The sequence below is a fragment of the Lolium perenne genome, chromosome 4 (genome assembly GCF_019359855.2).
Source record: "Lolium perenne isolate Kyuss_39 chromosome 4, Kyuss_2.0, whole genome shotgun sequence".
Taxonomy (NCBI): Eukaryota; Viridiplantae; Streptophyta; class Magnoliopsida; order Poales; family Poaceae; genus Lolium; species Lolium perenne.
Genome location: NC_067247.2, coordinates 121156836 through 121178925, shown reverse-complemented (window position 1 = coordinate 121178925; position 22090 = coordinate 121156836).

Here is a 22090-nt window from a genome sequence, read left to right as displayed (position 1 = left end):
CAATATACTATGCCTAGTTGAGAAAACCCCACACCCCGCTGTAGAAGTACCACCCTTCGATAATACTTGATACACACTTTCTGCGCCTAGCTGAAAGGCGTTAAAGAAAAGCGCTTATGGGAGACAACCCATGTTTTTACCTACAGTACTTTGTTTTTATTTTGTGTCTTGGAAGTTGTTTACTACTGTAGCAACCTCTCCTTATCTTAGTTTTGTGTTTTGTTGTGCCAAGTTAAGCCGTTGATAGAAAAGTAAGTACTAGATTTGGATTACTGCACAGTTCCAGATTTCTTTGCTGTCACGAATCTGGGTCCACCTCCCTGTAGGTAACTCAGAAAATTAAGCCAATTTACGTGCATGATCCTCAGATATGTACGCAACTTTCATTCAATTTGAGCATTTTCATTTGAGCAAGTCTGGTGCCATTTTAAAATTCGTCAATACGAACTGTTCTGTTTTGACAGATTCTGCCTTTTATTTCGCATTGCCTCTTTCGCTATGTTGGATGAATTTCTTTGATCCACTAATGTCCAGTAGCATTATGCAATGTCCAGAAGTGTTAAGAATGATTGTGTCACCTCTGAATATGTCAATTTATAATGTGCACTAACCCTCTAATGAGTTGTTTTGAGTTTGGTGTGGAGGAAGTTTTCAAGGATCAAGAGAGGAGTATGATGCAACATGATCAAGGAGAGTGAAAGCTCTAAGCTTGGGGATGCACCCGGTGGTTCACCCCTGCATATATCAAGAAGACTCAAGCGTCTAAGCTTGGGGATGCCCAAGGCATCCCCTTCTTCATCGACAACATTATCAGGTTCCTCCCCTAAAACTATATTTTTATTCCATCACATCTTATGTGCTTTTTCTTGGAGCGTCGGTTTGTTTTTTGTTTTTGTTTTGTTTGAATAAAATGGATCCTAGCATTCACTTTATGGGAGAGAGACACGCTCCGCTGTAGCATATGGACAAGTATGTCCTTGGTTTCTACTCGTAGTATTCATGGAAAAGTTTCTCCTTCGTTAAATTGTTATATGGTTGGAATTGGAAAATGATACATGTAGTAATTGCTATAAATGTCTTGGGTAATGTGATACTTGGCAATTGTTGTGCTCATGATTAAGCTCTTGCATCATATGCTTTGCACCCATTAATGAAGAAATACATAGAGCATGCTAAAATTTGGTTTGCATATTTGGTTTCTCTAAGGTCTAGATAATTTCTAGTACTGAGTTTGAACAACAAGGAAGACGGTGTAGAGTCTTATAATGTTTTCAATATGTCTTTTATGTGAGTTTTGCTGCACCGGTTCATCCTTGTGTTTGTTTCAAATAAGCCTTGCTAGCCTAAACCTTGTATCGAGAGGGAATACTTCTCATGCATCCAAAATACTTGAGCCAACCACTATGCCATTTGTGTCCACCATACCTACCTATACTACATGGTATTTTCCGCCATTCCAAAGTAAATTGCTTGAGTGCTACCTTTAAACAATTCAAAATTTATCACCTCTGATTTGTGTCAATGTTTTATAGCTCATGAGGAAGTATGTGGTGTTTATCTTTCAATCTTGTTGGGCAACTTTCACCAATGGACTAGTGGCTTCATCCGCTTATCCAATAATTTTGCAAAAAGAGCTGGCAATGGGATTCCCAGTCCCAAATTAATTAACAAAAATAGACACTCCTCCATGGTATGTGATTGTTGGACGGCACCCGAAGGATTCGGTTAGCCATGGCTTGTGTAAGCAAAGGTTGGGAGGAGTGTCATCATAATAAAACTAAAATAAAAAGGCACTCCTTCATGGTATGAGATTGTTGGCAGGCACCCGAGGATTCGGTTAGCCATGGTTTGTGAAAGAAAGGTTGGAAGGAGTGCCACCCAAAATAAAATAAAATGGGAGCCGCTCTTTGAAGGTTTGTCTGGCAAGGGGGTTAGAGTACCCGCTACCATTCGTTGACAACAACATACACCTCTCAAAACTTTATTTTTTATGCTCTCTTTATGTTTTCAAAATCAAAGCTCTAGCACAAATATAGCAATCGATGCTTTTCCTCTATGGAGGACCATTCTTTTACTTTCAATGTTGAGTCAGTTCACCTATTTCTCTCCACCTCAAGAAGCAAACACTTGTGTGAACTATGCATTGATTCCTACATACTTGCTTATTGCACTTATTATATTACTCTATGTTGACAATATCCATGAGATATACATGTTACAAGTTGAAAGCAACCGCTGAAACTTAATCTTCTTTTGTGTTGCTTCAATACCTCTACTTTGAATTATTGCTTTATGAGTTAACTCTTATGCAAGACTTATTGATGCTTGTCTTGAAGTGCTATTCATGAAAAGTCTTCGCTATATGATTCACTTGTTTACTCATGTCATATACATTGTTTTGATCGCTGCATTCACTACATATGCTTTACAAATAGTATGATCAAGATTATGATGGCATGTCACTCCAGAAATTATCTGTGTTATCGTTTTACCTGCTCGGGACGAGCAGAACTAAGCTTGGGGATGCTGATACGCCTCCGACGTATCGATAATTTCTTATGTTCCATGCCACATTATTGATGTTATGTTTTATGCACACTTTATGTCATATTCGTGCATTTTCTGGAACTAACCTATTAACAAGATGCCGAAGTGCCAGTTGCTGTTTTCTGCTGTTTTTGGTTTCAGAAATCCTAGTAAGGAAATATTCTCGGAATTGGACGAAATCAAAGCCCAGGGGCCTATCTTCTCACGAAGCTTCCAGAAGTCCGAAGGAGAGACGAAGAGGGGCCACGGAGGCCACACCCTAGGGCGGCGCGGCCCCCCTTGGCCGCGCCGGCCTGTGGTGTGGGGCCCCGTGCCGCCTCTTGACCTGCCCTTTCGCCTATAAAAAGTCTCCGTGACGAAAACCCCAGTGCCGAGAACCACGATACGGAAAACCTTCCGGAGACGCCGCCGCCGCCGATCCCATCTCGGGGATCCAGGAGATCGCCTCCGGCACCCTGCCGGAGAGGGGAATCATCTCCCGGAGGACTCTACGCCGCCATGGTCGCCTCCGGTGTGATGTGTGAGTAGTCTACCCCTGGACTATGGGTCCATAGCAGTAGCTAGATGGTTGTCTTCTCCCCATTGTGCTATCATTGTCGGATCTTGTGAGCTGCCTAACATGATCAAGATCATCTATCTGTAATTCTATATGTTGCGTTTGTTGGGATCCGATGAATAGAGAATACTTGTTATGTTGATTATCAAAGTTATATCTATGTGTTGTTTATGATCTTGCATGCTCTCCGTTACTAGTAGATGCTCTGGCCAAGTAGATGCTTGTAACTCCAAGAGGGAGTATTTATGCTCGATAGTGGGTTCATGCCTGCATTAACACCGGGACGATGTGAGAAAGTTCTAAGGTTGTGTTGTGCTGTTGCCACTAGGGATAAAACATTGATGCTATGTCTAAGGATGTAGTTGTTGATTACATTACGCACCATACTTAATGCAATTGTCTGTTGCTTTGCAACTTAATACTGGAGGGGGTTCGGATGATAACCTGAAGGTGGACTTTTTAGGCATAGATGCAGTTGGATGGCGGTCTATGTACTTTGTCGTAATGCCCAATTAAATCTCACTATACTCATCATGATATGTATGTGCATGGTCATGCTCTCTTTATTTGTCAATTGCCCAACTGTAATTTGTTCACCCAACATGCTGTTCGTCTTATGGGAGAGACACCTCTAGTGAACTGTGGACCCCGGTCCAATTCTCTTTACTGAAATACAATCTACTGCAATACTGTTCTACTATTTTCTACAAACAATCATCTTCCACACAATACGGTTAATCCTTTGTTACAGCAAGCCGGTGAGATTGACAACCTCACTGTTTCGTTGGGGCAAAGTACTTTGGTTGTGTTGTGCAGGTTCCACGTTGGCGCCGGAATCTCTGGTGTTGCGCCGCACTACATCCCGCCGCCATCAACCTTCAACGTGCTTCTTGGCTCCTCCTGGTTCGATAAACCTTGGTTTCTTTCTGAGGGAAAACTTGCTGCTGTGCGCATCATACCTTCCTCTTGGGGTTGCCCAACGAACGTGTGAAATACACGCCATCAATAGGTGCACTAGTTTGACGAAGAGATAGTGAAATACAGGTGGTATGAATGAATATGAGCAGTAGTAACGGCACCAGAAAATAGCTTGCTGCTACAACTGGCGTGTGGTTGATGGTGGGAATATTGCAGGAAGTACAGATGCAGTAGAACAGTAAACAAGCGATGACTACAGTATTTGGAAACAAGGCCTAGGGATCATACTTTCACTAGTGGACACTCTCAACATTGATCACATAATAGAACCACTCTACACTCTATTGTTGGATGATGAACACCACTAATTGCGTAGGGCTACAAGAGCACCTCAATGCCGGAGTTAACAAGCTCCACAACATTCGATATTCATATTTAAATAACCTCAGAGTGCATGATAGATCAACACAACTATACCAAGTACTAACATAGCATGCACACTGTTACCATCACACTATGAAAGGGGGAATAGATCACATCAATACCATCATAGTAATAGTTAACTTCATAATCTACAAGAGATCACAATCATAGCATATACCAAGTACTTCATGATGCACACACTGTCAACATTACATCATGGAGGAGGAATAGACTACTTTAATAACATCACTAGAGTAGCACATAGATGAATAGTGATACAAAACTCATATGAATCTCAATCATGTAAGGCAGCTCATGAGATCATTGTATTGAAGTACATGGAGAGAGATTAACCACATAGCTACTGGTACAGCCCTTAGCCTCGATGGAGAACTACTCCCTCCTCATGGGAGACAGCAGCGGTGATGAAGATGGTGGTGGTTGATACGTCTCCGACGTATCGATAATTTCTTATGTTCCATGCCACATTATTGATGTTATCTACATGTTTTATGCACACTTTATGTCATATTCGTGCATTTTCTGGAACTAACCTATTAACAAAATGCCGAAGTGCCAGTTCCTGTTTTCTGCTGTTTTTGGTTTCAGAAATCCTAGTAACGAAATATTCTCGGAATCGGACGAAATCAACGCCAAAGATCTTAGAATCCCCGGAAGCATCCAGAACACACCAGAGGGGTCAGAGGGGGGCCACAGGCCCACCAAACTACAGGCTGGCGCGGCCAGAGGGGGGGCCGCGCCGCCCTATAGTTTGGCCCCCCTGTCAGCCCTCCTGCGCCGCCTCTTCGCCTATATAAAGCCCCTGACCTAAAAACCTCGATACGATCGGCAAAAACCACAGAAACCTTCCAGAGCCGCCGCCATCGCGACGCCAAGATCTGGGGGACAGGATCTCTGTTCCGGCACGCTGCCGGAGCGGGGAAGTGCCCCCGGAAGGCTTCTCCATCGACACCGCTGCCATCTCCACCGCCATCTTCATCACCGCTGCTGCTCCCATGAGGAGGGAGTAGTTCTCCATCGAGGCTCGGGGCTGTACCGGTAGCTATGTGGTTCATCTCTCTCCCATGTACCTCAATACAATAATCTCATGAGCTGCTTTACATGATTGAGATTCATATGAGTTTTGTATCACTACTATCTATGTGCTACTCTAGCAATGTTATTAAAGTAGTTTTATTCCTCCTGCACGTGTGTAAAGGTGACAGTGTGTGCACCGTGTTAGTACTTGGTTTATGCTATGATCATGATCTCTTGTAGATTGCGAAGTTAACTATTGCTATGATAATATTGATGTGATCTATTCCTCCTACATATGCATGAAGGTGACAGTGTGCATGCTATGTTAGTACTTGGTTTAGTCTTTTGATCTATCTTACACTATAAGGTTACTTAAACATGAGCATTATTGTGGAGCTTGTTAACTCCGGCATTGAGGGTTCGTGTAATCCTACGCAATGTGTTCATCATCCAACAAGAGTGTAGAGTATGCATTTATCTATTCTGTTATGTGATCAATGTTGAGAGTGTCCACTAGTGAAAGTCTAATCCCTAGGCCTTGTTCCTAAATACTGCTATCGCTGCTTGTTTACTGTTTTACTGCGTTACTACTGCTGCAATACTACCACCATCAACTACACGCCAGCAAGCTATTTTCTGGCACCGTTGCTACTGCTCATATATATTCATACCACCTGTATTTCACTATCTCTTCGCCAAACTAGTGCACCTATTAGGTGTGTTGGGGACACAAGAGACTTCTTGCTTTGTGGTTGCAGGGTTGCATGAGAGGGATATCTTTGACCTCTTCCTCCCTGAGTTCGATAAACCTTGGGTGATCCACTTAAGGGAAAACTTGCTGCTGTTCTACAAACCTCTGCTCTTGGAGGCCCAACACTGTCTACAGGAAAGGAGGGGGAACGTAGACATCAAGCTATTTTCTGGCGCCGTTGCTGGGGAGGAAATGTAAAAAGTACTCACACTCCGGACCTCGGCTACTAAGCTATTTTCCGGCGCATAGTAAGTACTCGAAGCTATTTCCTTTAGATCCTGCAATTGCATCTTTTTGTTTCTTGTTTACACTAGTTTGGCATAATGGACAACAATGAGCTTTTTACTCTATTTCCTGATTTAAGACATGGATGGTTTGATCCGAAAATTAAAAAACCCATGGAACATGTTAGTATGAACACTTTGAATACCATTGTTGCTAATGATATGGAAAATTCTAAGCTTGGGGAAGCTGGTTTTGATGAGCATGATCTTTTTAGTCCACCAAGCATTGAGGAGAAAATTTTCTTTGATGATACTTTGCCTCCTATTTATGATGATTATAATGATAGTAGTCTTTTGGTACCACCTGTTATGGAGGATAAATTTGATTATGATTACAATATGCCTCCTATATTTGATGATGAGAATAATAATGATAGCTACTTTGTTGAATTTGCTCCCACTACAACTAATAAAATTGATTATGCTTATGTGGAGAGTAATTATTTTATGCATGAGACTCATGATAAAAATGTTTTATGTGATAGTTATATTGTTGAGTTTGCTCATGATGCTACTGAAAGTTATTATGAGAGAGAAAAATATGGTTGTAGAAATTTTCATGTTACTAAAACACCTCTCTATGTGCTGAAATTTTTCAAGCTACACTTGTTTTATCTTCCTATGCTTGTTACTTTGCTCTTCATGAACTTGTTTATTTACAAGATTCCTATGCATAGGAAGCATGTTAGACTTAAATGTGTTTTGAATTTGCTTCTTGATGCTCTCTTTTGCTTCAAATACTATTTCTTGTGAGTGCATCATTAAAACTGCTGAGCCCATCTTAATGGCTATAAAGAAAAGAACTTCTTGGGAGATAACCCATGTGTTATTTTGCTACAGTACTTTGTTTTATATTTGTGTCTTGGAAGTTGTTTACTAATGTAGCAACCTCTCCTTATCTTAGTTTTGTGTTTTGTTGTGCCAAGTAAAGTCTTTGATAGTAAAGTAAGTACTAGATTTGGATTACTGCGCAGTTCCAGATTTCTTTGCTGTCACGAATCTGGGTCTACCTCCCTGTAGGTAGCTCAGAAAATTAAGCCAATTTACGTGCATGATCCTCAGATATGTACGCAACTTTCATTCAATTTGGGCATTTTCATCTGAGCAAGTCTGGTGCCATTTTAAAATTCGTCAATACGAACTGTTCTGTTTTGACAGATTCTGCCTTTTATTTCGCATTGCCTCTTTTGCTATGTTGGATGAATTTCTTTGATCCATTAATGTCCAGTAGCTTTATGCAATGTCCAGAAGTGTTAAGAATGATTGTGTCACCTCTGAACATGTGAAATTTTGATTATGCACTAACCCTCTAATGAGTTTGTTTCGAGTTTGGTGTGGAGGAAGTTTTCAAGGGTCAAGAGAGGAGGATGATATACTATGATCAAGAAGAGTGAAAAGTCTAAGCTTGGGGATGCCCCGGTGGTTCATCCCTGCATATTTCAAGAAGACTCAAGCATCTAAGCTTGGGGATGCCCAAGGCATCCCCTTCTTCATCGACAACATTATCAGGTTCCTCCCCTGAAACTATATTTTTATTCCATCACATCTTATGTACTTTACTTGGAGCGTCTATGTGCTTTTGTTTTTGTTTGTGTTTGAATAAATTGGATTACATCATACTTGTGTGGGAGAGAGACACGCTCCGCTGGTTCGTATGAACACATGTGTTCTTAGCTCATAATATTCATGGCGAAGTTTCCTCTTCGTTAAATTGTTATATGGTTGGAATTGGAAAATGATACATGTAGTAAATTGCTATAATGTCTTGGATAATGTGATACTTGGCAATTGTTGTGCTCATGTTTAAGCTCTTGCATCATATACTTTGCACCCATTAATGAAGAAATACATAGAGCATGCTAAAATTTGGTTTGCATATTTGGTTTCTCTAAGGTCTAGATAATTTCTAGTATTGAGTTTGAACAACAAGGAAGACGGTGTAGAGTCTTATAATGTTTACAATATGTCTTTTATGTGAGTTTTGCTGCGCCGTTCATCCTTGTGTTTGTTTCAAATAAGCCTTGCTAGCCTAAACCTTGTATCGAGAGGGAATACTTCTCATGCATCCAAAATACTTGAGCCAACCACTATGCCATTTGTGTCCACCATATCTACCTACTACATGGTATTTCTCCGCCATTCCAAAGTAAATTGCTTGAGTGCTACCTTTAAAATTCCATCATTCACCTTTGCAATATATAGCTCATGGGACAAATAGCTTAAAAACTATTGTGGTATTGAATATGTAATTATGCACTTTATCTCTTATTAAGTTGCTTGTTGTGCGATAACCATGTTCACTGGGGACGCCATCAACTATTCATTGTTGAATTTCATGTGAGTTGCTATGCATGTCCGTCTTGTCTGAAGTAAGAGAGATCTACCACCTTATGGTTAAGCATGCATATTGTTAGAGAAGAACATTGGGCCGCTAACTAAAGCCATGATCCATGGTGGAAGTTTCAGTTTTGGACATATATCCTCAATCTCAAATGAGAAAATTATTAATTGTTGTTACATGCTTATGCATAAAAGAGGAGTCCATTATCTGTTGTCTATGTTGTCCCGGTATGGATGTCTAAGTTGAAGAATAATCAATAGCGAGAAATCCAATGCGAGCTTTCTCCTTAGACCTTTGTACAGGCGGCATAGAGGTACCCCTTTGTGACACTTGGTTAAAACATGTGCATTGTGATGATCCGGTAGTCCAAGCTAATTAGGACAAGGTGCGGGCACTATTAGTACACTATGCATGAGGCTTGCAACTTGTAAGATATAATTTACATGATACATATGCTTTATTACTACCGTTGACAAAATTGTTTCATGCTTTTAAAATCAAAGCTCTAGCACAAATATAGCAATCGATGCTTTTCCTCTATGGAGGACCATTCTTTTACTTTCAATGTTGAGTCAGTTCACCTATTTCTCTCCACCTCAAGAAGCAAACACTTGTGTGAACTGTGCATTGATTCCTACATACTTGCTTATTGCACTTATTATATTACTCTATGTTGACAATATCCATGAGATATACATGTTACAAGTTGAAAGCAACCGCTGAAACTTAATCTTCCTTTGTGTTGCTTCAATGCTTTTACTATGAATTATTGCTTTATGAGTTAACTCTTATGCAAGACTTATTGATGCTTGTCTTGAAGTGCTATTCATGAAAAGTCTTTGCTTTATGATTCACTTGTTTACTCATGTCATATACATTGTTTTGATCGCTGCATTCACTACATATGCTTTACAAATAGTATGATCAAGGTTATGATGCCATGTCACTCCAGAAATTATCTGTGTTATCGTTTTACCTGCTCGGGACGAGCAGAACTAAGCTTGGGGATGCTGATACGTCTCCGACGTATCGATAATTTCTTATGTTCCATGCCACATTATTGATGTTATCTACATGTTTTATGCACACTTTATGTCATATTCGTGCATTTTCTGGAACTAACCTATTAACAAGATGCCGAAGTGCCAGTTCCTGTTTTCTGCTGTTTTTGGTTTCAGAAATCCTAGTAACGAAATATTCTCGGAATCGGACGAAATCAACGCCAAAGATCTTAGAATCCCCGGAAGCATCCAGAACACACCAGAGGGGTCGGAGGGGGGCCACAGGCCCACCAAACTACAGGCTGGCGCGGCCAGAGGGGGGGCCGCGCCGCCCTATAGTTTGGCCCCCCTGTCAGCCCTCCTGCGCCGCCTCTTCGCCTATATAAAGCCCCTGACCTAAAAACCTCGATACGATCGGCGAAAACCACAGAAACCTTCCAGAGCCGCCGCCATCGCGACGCCAAGATCTGGGGGACAGGATCTCTGTTCCGGCACGCTGCCGGAGCGGGGAAGTGCCCCCGGAAGGCTTCTCCATCGACACCGCTGCCATCTCCACCGCCATCTTCATCACCGCTGCTGCTCCCATGAGGAGGGAGTAGTTCTCCATCGAGGCTCGGGGCTGTACCGGTAGCTATGTGGTTCATCTCTCTCCCATGTACCTCAATACAATAATCTCATGAGCTGCTTTACATGATTGAGATTCATATGAGTTTTGTATCACTACTATCTATGTGCTACTCTAGCAATGTTATTAAAGTAGTTTTATTCCTCCTGCACGTGTGTAAAGGTGACAGTGTGTGCACCGTGTTAGTACTTGGTTTATGCTATGATCATGATCTCTTGTAGATTGCGAAGTTAACTATTGCTATGATAATATTGATGTGATCTATTCCTCCTACATATGCATGAAGGTGACAGTGTGCATGCTATGTTAGTACTTGGTTTAGTCTTTTGATCTATCTTACACTATAAGGTTACTTAAACATGAGCATTATTGTGGAGCTTGTTAACTCCGGCATTGAGGGTTCGTGTAATCCTACGCAATGTGTTCATCATCCAACAAGAGTGTAGAGTATGCATTTATCTATTCTGTTATGTGATCAATGTTGAGAGTGTCCACTAGTGAAAGTCTAATCCCTAGGCCTTGTTCCTAAATACTGCTATCGCTGCTTGTTTATCGTTTTTTTGCGTTACTACTGCTGCAATACTACCACCATCAACTACACGCCAGCAAGCTATTTTCTGGCACCGTTGCTACTGCTCATATATATTCATACCACCTGTATTTCACTATCTCTTCGCCGAACTAGTGCACCTATTAGGTGTGTTGGGGACACAAGAGACTTCTTGCTTTGTGGTTGCAGGGTTGCATGAGAGGGATATCTTTGACCTCTTCCTCCCTGAGTTCGATAAACCTTGGGTGATCCACTTAAGGGAAAACTTGCTGCTGTTCTACAAACCTCTGCTCTTGGAGGCCCAACACTGTCTACAGGAAAGGAGGGGGAACGTAGACATCAGTGGTGTCGATGGAGATGCCTTCCGGGGGCACTTCCCCGTCCCGGCGGCGTGCCGGAACAGAGACTCCTGTCCCCCAGATCTTGGCTTCGCGATGGCGGCGGCTCTGGAAGGTTTCTCGTACCGTGGCTTATTCGTATCGAAGATTTAGGTCATGGGGCTTCTTATAGGCTGATGGGGGCGCCACACAATAGGGGGCGCCCCCCCTTGGGCCGCGTCGGCACCACGTCTGGTGGGCCTGTGGCTCTCCTCTGGTGGCTCTCGGGTGTTCTGGAAGCTTCGTGGAGTTATAAGATGCTGGGCGTTGATTTCGTCCAATTCCGAGAATATTTCCTTACTAGGATTTCTGAAACCAAAAACAGCAGAAAACAGGAACTGGCACTTCGGCATCTCGTCAATAGGTTAGTTCCGGAAAACGCATAATAATGACATAAAGTGTGAACAAAACATGTAGGTATTGTCATAAAACAAGCATGGAACATCAGAAATTATAGATACGTTGGAGACGTATCAGCATCCCCAAGCTTAGTTCCTACTCGTCCCGAGTAGGTAAACGATAACAAGGATAATTTCTGAAGTGACATGCTACTTACATAATCTTGATCATACCATTGTAAAGCATATAAGATGAATGAAGTGATTCAAAGCAATGATAAAGACAATGAGTAAACAATTGAACCATATAGCAAAGACTTTTCATGAATATTACTTTCAAGACAAGCATCAATAAGTCTTGCATAGGAGTTAACTCATAAAGCAATAGATTCAAAGTAAAGGTATTGAAGCAACACAAAGGAAGATTAAGTTTCAGCGGTTGCTTTCAACTTATAACATGTATATCTCATGGATAATTGTCAATGCAAAGTAATATAACAAGTGCAATAAGCAAGCATGTAAGAATCAATGCACAGTTGACACAAGTGTTTGCTTCTAAGATGGAAGGAAGTAGGTAAACTGACTCAACATAAAGTAGAAGAATGGCCCTTCGCAGAGGGAAGCATGGATTGCTATATTTGTGCTAGAGCTTTTATTTTGAAAACATAAAGAGAGCATAAAAGTAAAGTTTTGAGAGGTGTTTGTTGTTGTCAACGAATGGTAATGGGCACTCTAACCCCCTTACCAGACAGACTTTCAAAGAGCGGCTCCCATGAAACATTTTTATTTTTGGGTGGCACTCCTTCCAACCTTTCTTTCACAAACCATGGCTAACCGAATCCTCGGGTGCCTGCCAACAATCTCATACCATGAAGGAGTGCCTTTTTATATTAGTTTTATTTAGATGACACTCCTCCCCACCTTTGCTTTCTCAAGCCATGGCTAACCGAATCCTCGGGTGCCGTCCAACAATCACATACCATGGAGGAGTGTCTATTTGTAAATTTATGAAAGTTAATTAATTTGGGGTTGGGAACCCCATTGCCAGCTCTTTTTGCAAAATTATTGGATAAGCGGATGAAGCCACTAGTCCATTGGTGAAAGTTGCCCAACAAGATTGAAAGATAAACACCACATACTTCCTCATGAGCTATAAAACATTGACACAAATAAGAGGTAATAAATTTTGAAGTGTTTAAAGATAGCACTCAAGAAATTTACTTTGGAATGGCGGAGAAATACCATGTAGTAGGTAGGTATGGTGGAAACAAATGGCATAGTTTTTGGCTCAAGGATTTTGGATGCACGAGAAGTATTCCCTCTCAGTACAAGGCTTAGGCTAGCAAGGTTGTTTGAAGCAAACACAAGTATGAACTAGTACAGCAAAACTCACATAAGAACATATTGCAAGCATTATAAGACTCTACACCGTCTTCCTTGTTGTTCAAACCCTTACTAGAAAATATCTAGACCTTAGAGAGACCAATCATGCAAACCAAATTTTAGCAAGCTCTATGTATTTCTTCACTAATAGGTGCAAAGTATATGATGCAAGAGCTTAAACATGAGCACAAAAATTTCCAAGTATCACATTATCCAAGACATTATACCAATTACCACATGTAGCATTTCCCATTTCCAACCATATAACAATTAACGAAGCAGTTTCAACCTTCGCCATGAACATTAAAAGCTAAGAACACATGTGTTCATATGAACCAGCGGAGCGTGTCTCTCTCCCACACAAGCATTTATTCAGAGAATGAAAATAACAAAACGAAAATAAAAGCACACAGACGCTCCAAGTAAAGTACATAAGATGTGACCGAATAAAAATATAGTTTCAAGAGAAGTGACCTAATAATTTGTCGATGAAGAAGAGGATGCCTTGGGCATCCCCAAGCTTAGATGCTTGAGTCTTCTTGAAATATGCAGGGATGAACCACGGGGGCATCCCCAAGCTTATACTTTTCACTCTTCTTGATCATATTGTATCATCCTCCTCTCTTGACCCTTGAAAACTTCCTCCACACCAAACTCAAAACAAACTCATTAGAGGGTTAGTGCATAATCAAAAATTCACATGTTCAGAGGTGACACAACCATTCTTAACACTTCTGGACATTGCCCAAGGCTACGGAAATTAATGGGACAAAGAAATCCATCTAACATAGCAAAAGATGCAATGCGAAATAAAAGGCAGAATCTGTCAAAACAGAACAGTCCGTAAAGACGAATTTTTTAGAGGCGCCAGACTTGCTCAGATGAAAATGCTCAAATTGAATGAAAGTTGCGTACATATCTGAGAATCACTCACGTAAATTGGAAGATTTTTCTGAGTTACCTACAGAGAACACTGCCCAAATTCGTGACAGACAGAAATCTGTTTCTGCGCAGTAATCCAAATCTAGTATCAACCTTACTATCAAAGACTTTACTTGGCACAACAATGCAATAAAATAAAGATAAGGAGAGGTTGCTACAGTAATAACAACTTCCAAGACTCAAATATAAAACAAAATTGCTGTAGTAAAATAAAAACATGGGTTATCTCCCAAGAAGTGCTTTCTTTATAGCCATTAAGATGGGCTCAGCAATTTTAATGATGCACTCTCAAGAAATAGTAGTTGAAGCAAAAGAGAGCACCAAGAAGCAAATTCAAAACACATTTAAGTCTAACATGCTTCCTATGCATAGGAATCTTGTAAATAAACAAGTCATTCAAGCATAATGCAACAAGCATAGGAAAGCTAGACAAGTGCAACTTCAAGATTTTTAGCATATAGAGAGGTGTTTTAGTAACATGAAAACTTCTACAACCATATTTTCCTCTCTCATAAAGATTTTCAGTAGCATCATGAACAAACTCAACAATATAACTATCACATAAAGCATTCTTATCATGAGTCTCATGCATAAAATTATTACTACTCCCAACATAAGCATAGTCATTCTTATTAATTGTAGTGGGAGCAAATTCATCCCCATAATCATCAAATATAGGAGGCATAGTGTAATCATAATAACCTTTATCCTCCATAGTAGGTGGCACCAAAAGACTACTATCATTATAATTATCATAAATAGGAGGCAAAGTATTATCAAAGAAAATTTTCTCCTCAATGCTTGGGGGACTAAAAATATCATGCTCATCAAAGCCAGCTTCCCCAAGCTTAGAATTTTCCATACCATTAGCAACAGTGGTGTTCAAAGTATTCATACTAATAACATTGCCATTAGCATGCAAATAAGGTTCCATAGGTTTTTTTAATTTTTGCAACACACCATTTATGTCTTAACTCAGGAAATAGATTTAAAAGCTCACAGTTGTTTTCCATTATGCCTTACTAGTGTAAAACAAGAAACAAAAAGATGCAATTGCAGGATCTAAAGGAAATAGCTTCGAGCACTCACCCAGAAAATAGCTTAGTTGCCGAGATCCGGAGTGTGAGTACCTTTTACTTTTCCTCCCCGGCAACGGCGCCAGAAAATACTTGATGCTGTCCAGGACTGGCGCGTGGTTGACGAGGGAGGAAATGGTGTAGCTTTCCTTTGTTCCCCGGCAACGGCGCCAGAAAATAGCTTGATGTCTACTCACACTTCTTTTCCTGTAGACAGTGTTGGGCCTCCAAGAGCAGAGGTTTGTAGAACAGCAGCAAGTTTTCCCTTAAGTGGATCACCCAAGGTTTATCGAACTCAGGGAGGAAGAGGTCAAAGATATCCCTCTCAAGCAACCCTGCAACCACAATACAAGAAGTCTCTTGTGTCCCCAACACACCTAATACACTTGTCAGATGTATAGGTGCACTAGTTCGGCGAAGAGATAGTGAAATACAGGTGGTATGAATGAATATGAGCAGTAGTAACGGCACCAGAAAATAGCTTGCTGCTACAACTGGCGTGTGGTTGATGGTGGGAATATTGCAGGAAGTACAGATGCAGTAGAACAGTAAACAAGCGATGACTGCAGTATTTGGAAACAAGGCCTAGGGATCATACTTTCACTAGTGGACACTCTCAACATTGATCACATAACAAAACCACTCTACACTCTATTGTTGGATGATGAACACCACTAATTGCGTAGGGCTACAAGAGCACCTCAATGCCGGAGTTAACAAGCTCCACAACATTCGATATTCATATTTAAATAACCTTAGAGTGCATGATAGATCAACACAACTATACCAAGTACTAACATAGCATGCACACTGTTACCATCACACTATGAAAGGAGGAATAGATCACATCAATACCATCATAGTAATAGTTAACTTCATAATCTACAAGAGATCACAATCATAGCATATACCAAGTACTTCATGATGCACACACTGTCAACATTACATCATGGAGGAGGAATAGACTACTTTAATAACATCACTAGAGTAGCACATAGATGAATAGTGATACAAAACTCATATGAATCTCAATCATGTAAGGCAGCTCATGAGATCATTGTATTGAAGTACATCGAGAGAGATTAACCACATAGCTACCGGTACAGCCCTTAGCCTCGATGGAGAACTACTCCCTCCTCATGGGAGACAGCAGCGGTGATGAAGATGGCGGTGGTGTCGATGGAGATGCCTTCCGGGGGCACTTCCCCATCCCGGCGGCGTGCCGGAATAGAGACTCCTGTCCCCCAGATCTTGGCTTCGCGATGGCGGCGGCTCTGGAAGGTTTCTCGTACTGTGGCTTATTCGTATCGAAGATTTAGGTCAGGGGGCTTCTTATAGGCGAAGAGGTGGAGTCGGAAGGCTGACGGGGGCGCCACACAATAGGGGGGCTCCCCCCCTTGGGCCGCGCCGGCACCACGTCTGGTGGGCCTGTGGCTCTCCTCTGGTGGCTCTCGGGTGTTCTGGAAGCTTCGTGGAGTTATAAGATGCTGGGCGTTGATTTCGTCCAGTTCCGAGAATATTTCCTTACTAGGATTTCTGAAACCAAAAACAGCAGAAAACAGGAACTAGCACTTCGGCATCTCGTCAATAGGTTAGTTCCGGAAAACGCATAATAATGATATAAAGTGTGAACAAAACATGTAGGTATTGTCATAAAACAAGCATGGAACATCAGAAATTATAGATACGTTGGAGACGTATCAATAAACATTACATAAAGCAAAAGGTCATAAACAAAAACTTGAGCTTTATTGATAATCAACACAGAATACATTGTCTTTACAATATTCTTGATACAAGAATTGATGAATAATAAACAGAAATGAAAAAGGAAAATTACAAGGTTGTCCTAAACTAAAACCTAGACTAAATGCCTTGAAGAATATCTTCTGGTCATATTCAACTTCAAAACCTGCAAAACAGAAAAGCAAATGCTAGCCAGAATGTTAAGTGTTAGAAATTCAGTTTGGACAGAGTGAAGACATCACAGAAATTCAGTTTGGACAGAGTACACTGTTACTGCATACTTGTGCTTGTCCAAAGCCTGGACAACACAAGATAGGATCAAGCAGACCAAGACTGAGTACCACAGAGGGCTCAAGTTTGAGCATATGAGAGCTTGAGCTGGGCAAGCCACATCAAGGCCATGCATCAGCTTAGTCACAAAGCAAGCCAGGCTTGTGTGTCAAGGCCAGGGAAGAAGTAGGGCTCATATGAAAGCAGCACAAACCCTAGAAACTATAGCAGTCGACCAGATAAGAAATTCACCAGGTATGGGTGAAGCTAGAGCAACACAGAGTTCATCCAGTTCTTGCTCAAGAACAGGACCAACACACACAAACCTCAGCCACCAGAAATCATGGTGACCTAGAAGATCAACCAGGACTGGAGGTGAAGGGATGTGAACAAACCACAAGTCTGCATCAACACAAAATCTCATTCTAGGAGCTGGAACAAGGTATACCAAGTTCCTGGAAAAGATCCAATGGATCTAATCCATAAAACATGCATGACACAGTCATGGGGTTGAGCAGATGCTCAACAGGGTGAATCATCACTTGGTTTTCACCAAGGATCACTGCTAGTCTAAAAAGCCACCAAAATAGAAACCATCCAGATACAGATCTTGTGCACAGAAGCAAGATCTTATGCACAGATAGCACCAGTAGATGTATTGCAATAATTAGCAGCTAGTAAAGACTACACAGAAAATTCTAGGTACATAACCATCAGTAAAACCCTAGATTTCATCACAGGCAAGCATATTGGCATTCATAGTTAGTATGATCCCCAAACATGCAAGCAAAGTTGAGTAGCCCACAAGATCCAACCAAATAGGTGAGCAACCAATCAGTAGCAAGGCTACTGAGGTCACATCACACTTAGCACCAGTTAAAGTAAAGCCAAATATAGAACATCATCATCCAGAGTTGGATTCAGATTCATTTGCTTGTTAAATCATTATGAACAACAAATTCATATACAAGCAAGTAATTTAAATCATCAGTGCATAAGCAGTTCATCATAAATTAATTTATTCAAGCATGAATATATCACAGATCCATGCTATTTACTGACAGTAGTATACTGTAAGGCAACACAGCACAAATCACTGCATCATAGCCACTGGATCAAGTCCAGTGAGCTAGAACCAGCAACAGCACATGTATGCAGTAGCATAGAGATGCTTGAGCATCAGTATCAACAAGGAAAATGCTTCACTTAGTCACAGAATTAATCAGCAACCAAGCACTGACATTTAATTGATCAAATGGATCAATTAAATCAAGTCAAGCCACACAGATAAGCTAGCCAACAAGAAATGGTTGATCCAATGGATCAATGGCTTACACAGAAGGCACATAAGCACCTCACACACATCACTGGCATTCACAAGTGTCACAGATACACAGCAGTACACCTAGACAAGCAAGTGTAGATTGCCAGTAAGCATAGCAAGCCCATAAGCAAGTACAGCATAGCATAGCAAGATCAGAGCATGCTAGGAGCAATAGATAATCAACATATGGCATGTACAGCAAGCAAGGCAGCACTGGCCAGTACCAGAAATTGGTAGATTGGCCATAGCTTGCAGAAAATGGAAGCACGGGCAACTTAGGCAGCTATGGCAAGGCTCTGTGTGATCACAGGATCACCAGAGAGCAGTAGAACAGGAGAAAGAAGAAGCACAGTAGCTTGGGAGGCGCACATGCATGGAGAAGAGAAGGAGAAGGAGCAGATCACTTACATGCTCCTGGTGGCAGAGGCTATGGCATGGCGAGGCAGTGCTCGCGCGGCCATAGCAGCTGCAATACCCAGGGTAGGCGCCGGCGTTACGCCGACGAGCACGAACACCACCACAGCAGCACGGCACGGAGACGACGGCACTGGTACTGCAAGCAGCACCGCACCAGGTCGGTCTCAGGGGGCGCGCACGTCGACGGCGAGGACGAGAGTTCGCCGGAGACCACCAAATCGTCGAGGCGATTCTCCAGTGGATCCAGAGCAGAGGCGATTCGCCAGGAGAGGAGGAGATTGGAGAAACCACGCGGACAGATCGACAGATCGTCTCGCGGCGGTCCAGATCAGGTAGGTGGCGAAGGTAGGGAGGCCAGGAGGTGGCCGGAGCACGGCGGCGGCCATGGCGGCGACGCCATCGTCGCGGGGTCGCGAGAGATTAGGGTTAGGGCAAGCGAGCGAGAGAGACGCGTAAGTGAGAAAGGTGGGCCGCGTCGGCACCACCGAACCACTATGGGGCATGCCTTAGTGGGCTGTCCCATGGGCTTAGGCTAATGGGCTGGCCCAATAGGGGCCAGGGGTATTTTGGACTTTTCACAATTTAGAAAAAGCCAGAATTTCACCAATTTTTAGTAAATAAAATGCAACTCTAAAAATCCATTAAAAATTGGATTAGTGAATGAAAAATAAATCTTAACCAGAATAAAATATGAAATAGAATTTAAGAAACAAATTCAAAATTATGAATTTGAAGAATTTAAAATAATAACTTGGAATTTCAAACTACTATTTCCTTGTATTTAAAATTCAAGGAAAAATCTCAAATAAATTCAAATACTTATTTTCAAACATTTCAAAAGGAAACTCTATTATTCCAAGTCATTTCTATTGAGAAAGGTATTTTTCAAAGAAAAATACTCTATTCCTTTTTATTCCAAAACTATAGAGGCAACTCTATGATTTAAAATCATTTTTGGAATGAATAAATGAATCACCAAGTAAAGTAGTTTTACTTTGAATTATATTACTTTATATGAATTAAGGTGGTTTACACATTAAATCAATTGCAAGTTACTGCCAAAGGCATAAATCTTAACTCAACCCTAAATTTGCAATAACTCATTGGGGTAAAGGGATTCAACATAAAATAAGACATCCATGATTGCATCATTTGGATTTTATAACATTGTCCTTACCGGACAATGATGCTTCTTACAGAACCCGAGGTCCAGGTTCCATCAACTGCATTGAACTGCACTATCTCGCAGTCCACAGGCAAGTTCACCCTTGCTCATGTCAACTTGATTATTTTCTACTACTTTAATGCAAAGCTATATACTTATCATTCCTGCATCGCAAATAAAATGTTACTTTCCAACTATGAATATGACTATGTGGCTGGCAATGGAACCATGGTATGTGTTGATATGGTGTAGGTTCCATTGCATGGGTTATATTAACCTAGGATTAATTACCAATGCCGTCCAGTGATTCTAGCGCCGTACAAACTGCGTTAACCATGAGATCTATAATGGCTCTAGGGAAGCCAGCCGTATCTTTTCCCTTCTGCACGCCAACAGACTGGCAGAGCTGCGGGGTGTTGGAGGCACTGCCATAGGTTGGGATAGCCTTTTAAATCCCCATCCATTAGTGATGTTAGCTCTAAGGTCTATGATGGATTGTCCGGAGTACACCGTGAGTAAAGCCGTATTATCGGAAGAAGTCTACTGGGGGTGTACGGTCGGACAAAAGGGTGGGTTTGCAGTCACGGAGAAGGCGGTGTGGGCTTGGATCTTTATACCTGGCCTCACACCAAAGGAAGTGTGAACGGGGGCAAGTCCCTGCGAATGGAAAAAAGGGTGGGATCTCTTGTGGGAAAAGTAACGCACCTCTGCAGAGTGTATCAATGTGGCTGTCACTCCTTGTTCTGGGAAGGGAACTGCGAACGCGGCAGGAAAGGAACTCCACGAAGTTCTAGTCAACATGTGAAGACTAACGGGCATAGTTTTTCATAATAAAAGCAACCTTTTGAAGAAATGATTTCAAAACATGCATTTACCTGCGATTTCCTGATCAATGGTCGTAGCTAGTGCATCAAACACCTTTTTACTCTTTTAGAACTTGCTGAGTACCTCTGTACTCACTTTCTTTCGACACCCTTGCTAGACTGTGATCCGGAAGTGGAGGCCATCAACAATGGAGCACCAGAAGGAAGTTACGAGCTGGTCTACGAGGAACCTGATCTTACCGGCGGAGTTGAAGGACTAGACTATGGGATAGTCTACGGACCCGATGACACGGAGGTGGAGGAGTAGTGATATACCCTAGCATCATAGAGCCGAGCAACATAGAACTTACCTAAATAAGTTGTTGAGCTCTCTTTATATTTGGTTATGAGTTGTAATCGTACTTAAGTAGTATCTTAGGGTGTTCTCATAGGACCTGTGAGAATACCAACTTGTTAAGACAATGTTTGTAATAATATATGGAGTGTTATGACCTGCAATGTTTCTATTGTACCACTCTGAGGGATATGGCAATTTGTGAAGAAGTCCCTTCACAAAGATCATATCAACGACTTGTATACTACAACATGCAGTGGTATGCTGGGTCACCGCAGTTGATCTCCTTGTCATGTTTCCAAAATTAAGTGGAATCAATACCATGAGATTCATGGTAGGAGCATAGATTGGTTTAAGACATGGAAAAGATGAGCCAAGAATGGTTTCTCTATTTTATTGTTACTTGATTTATAATTGAATATAGGTTCATATGCTATGGTAAGGATTACCATATTATGATCTTTTATAAGATCAAGCAATTGATCATTGATTAATGTGTTATTGGATTAGTTTGAGTTCCATTTTATCTAACCCCTTAGATCAAATCATCTCTACCTAAAACAAGGTTTTAGTAAAGGTCACATTGAGGTTTATAGCGCTTGACTCAATGAGCTACTTAAATTCCACCAAGGTCAAGTGAAACTTCAGTTACTGTGACTGTTTTACTTCAAAGCGCGAAAATTCCCCGGATTTTCTATGCATGAATGCAATGCACATATCTGTTTCCTCTATTTTTGTAACCCCAGATCCTGGGATATTACACATTATCATTATTTTATTTAGCTATGTAAGCAAGCATGGCATCAATTTTATTAGATAAGGGATTGTCTTCTTCAATTGAATACACTTTATTTGTGGGA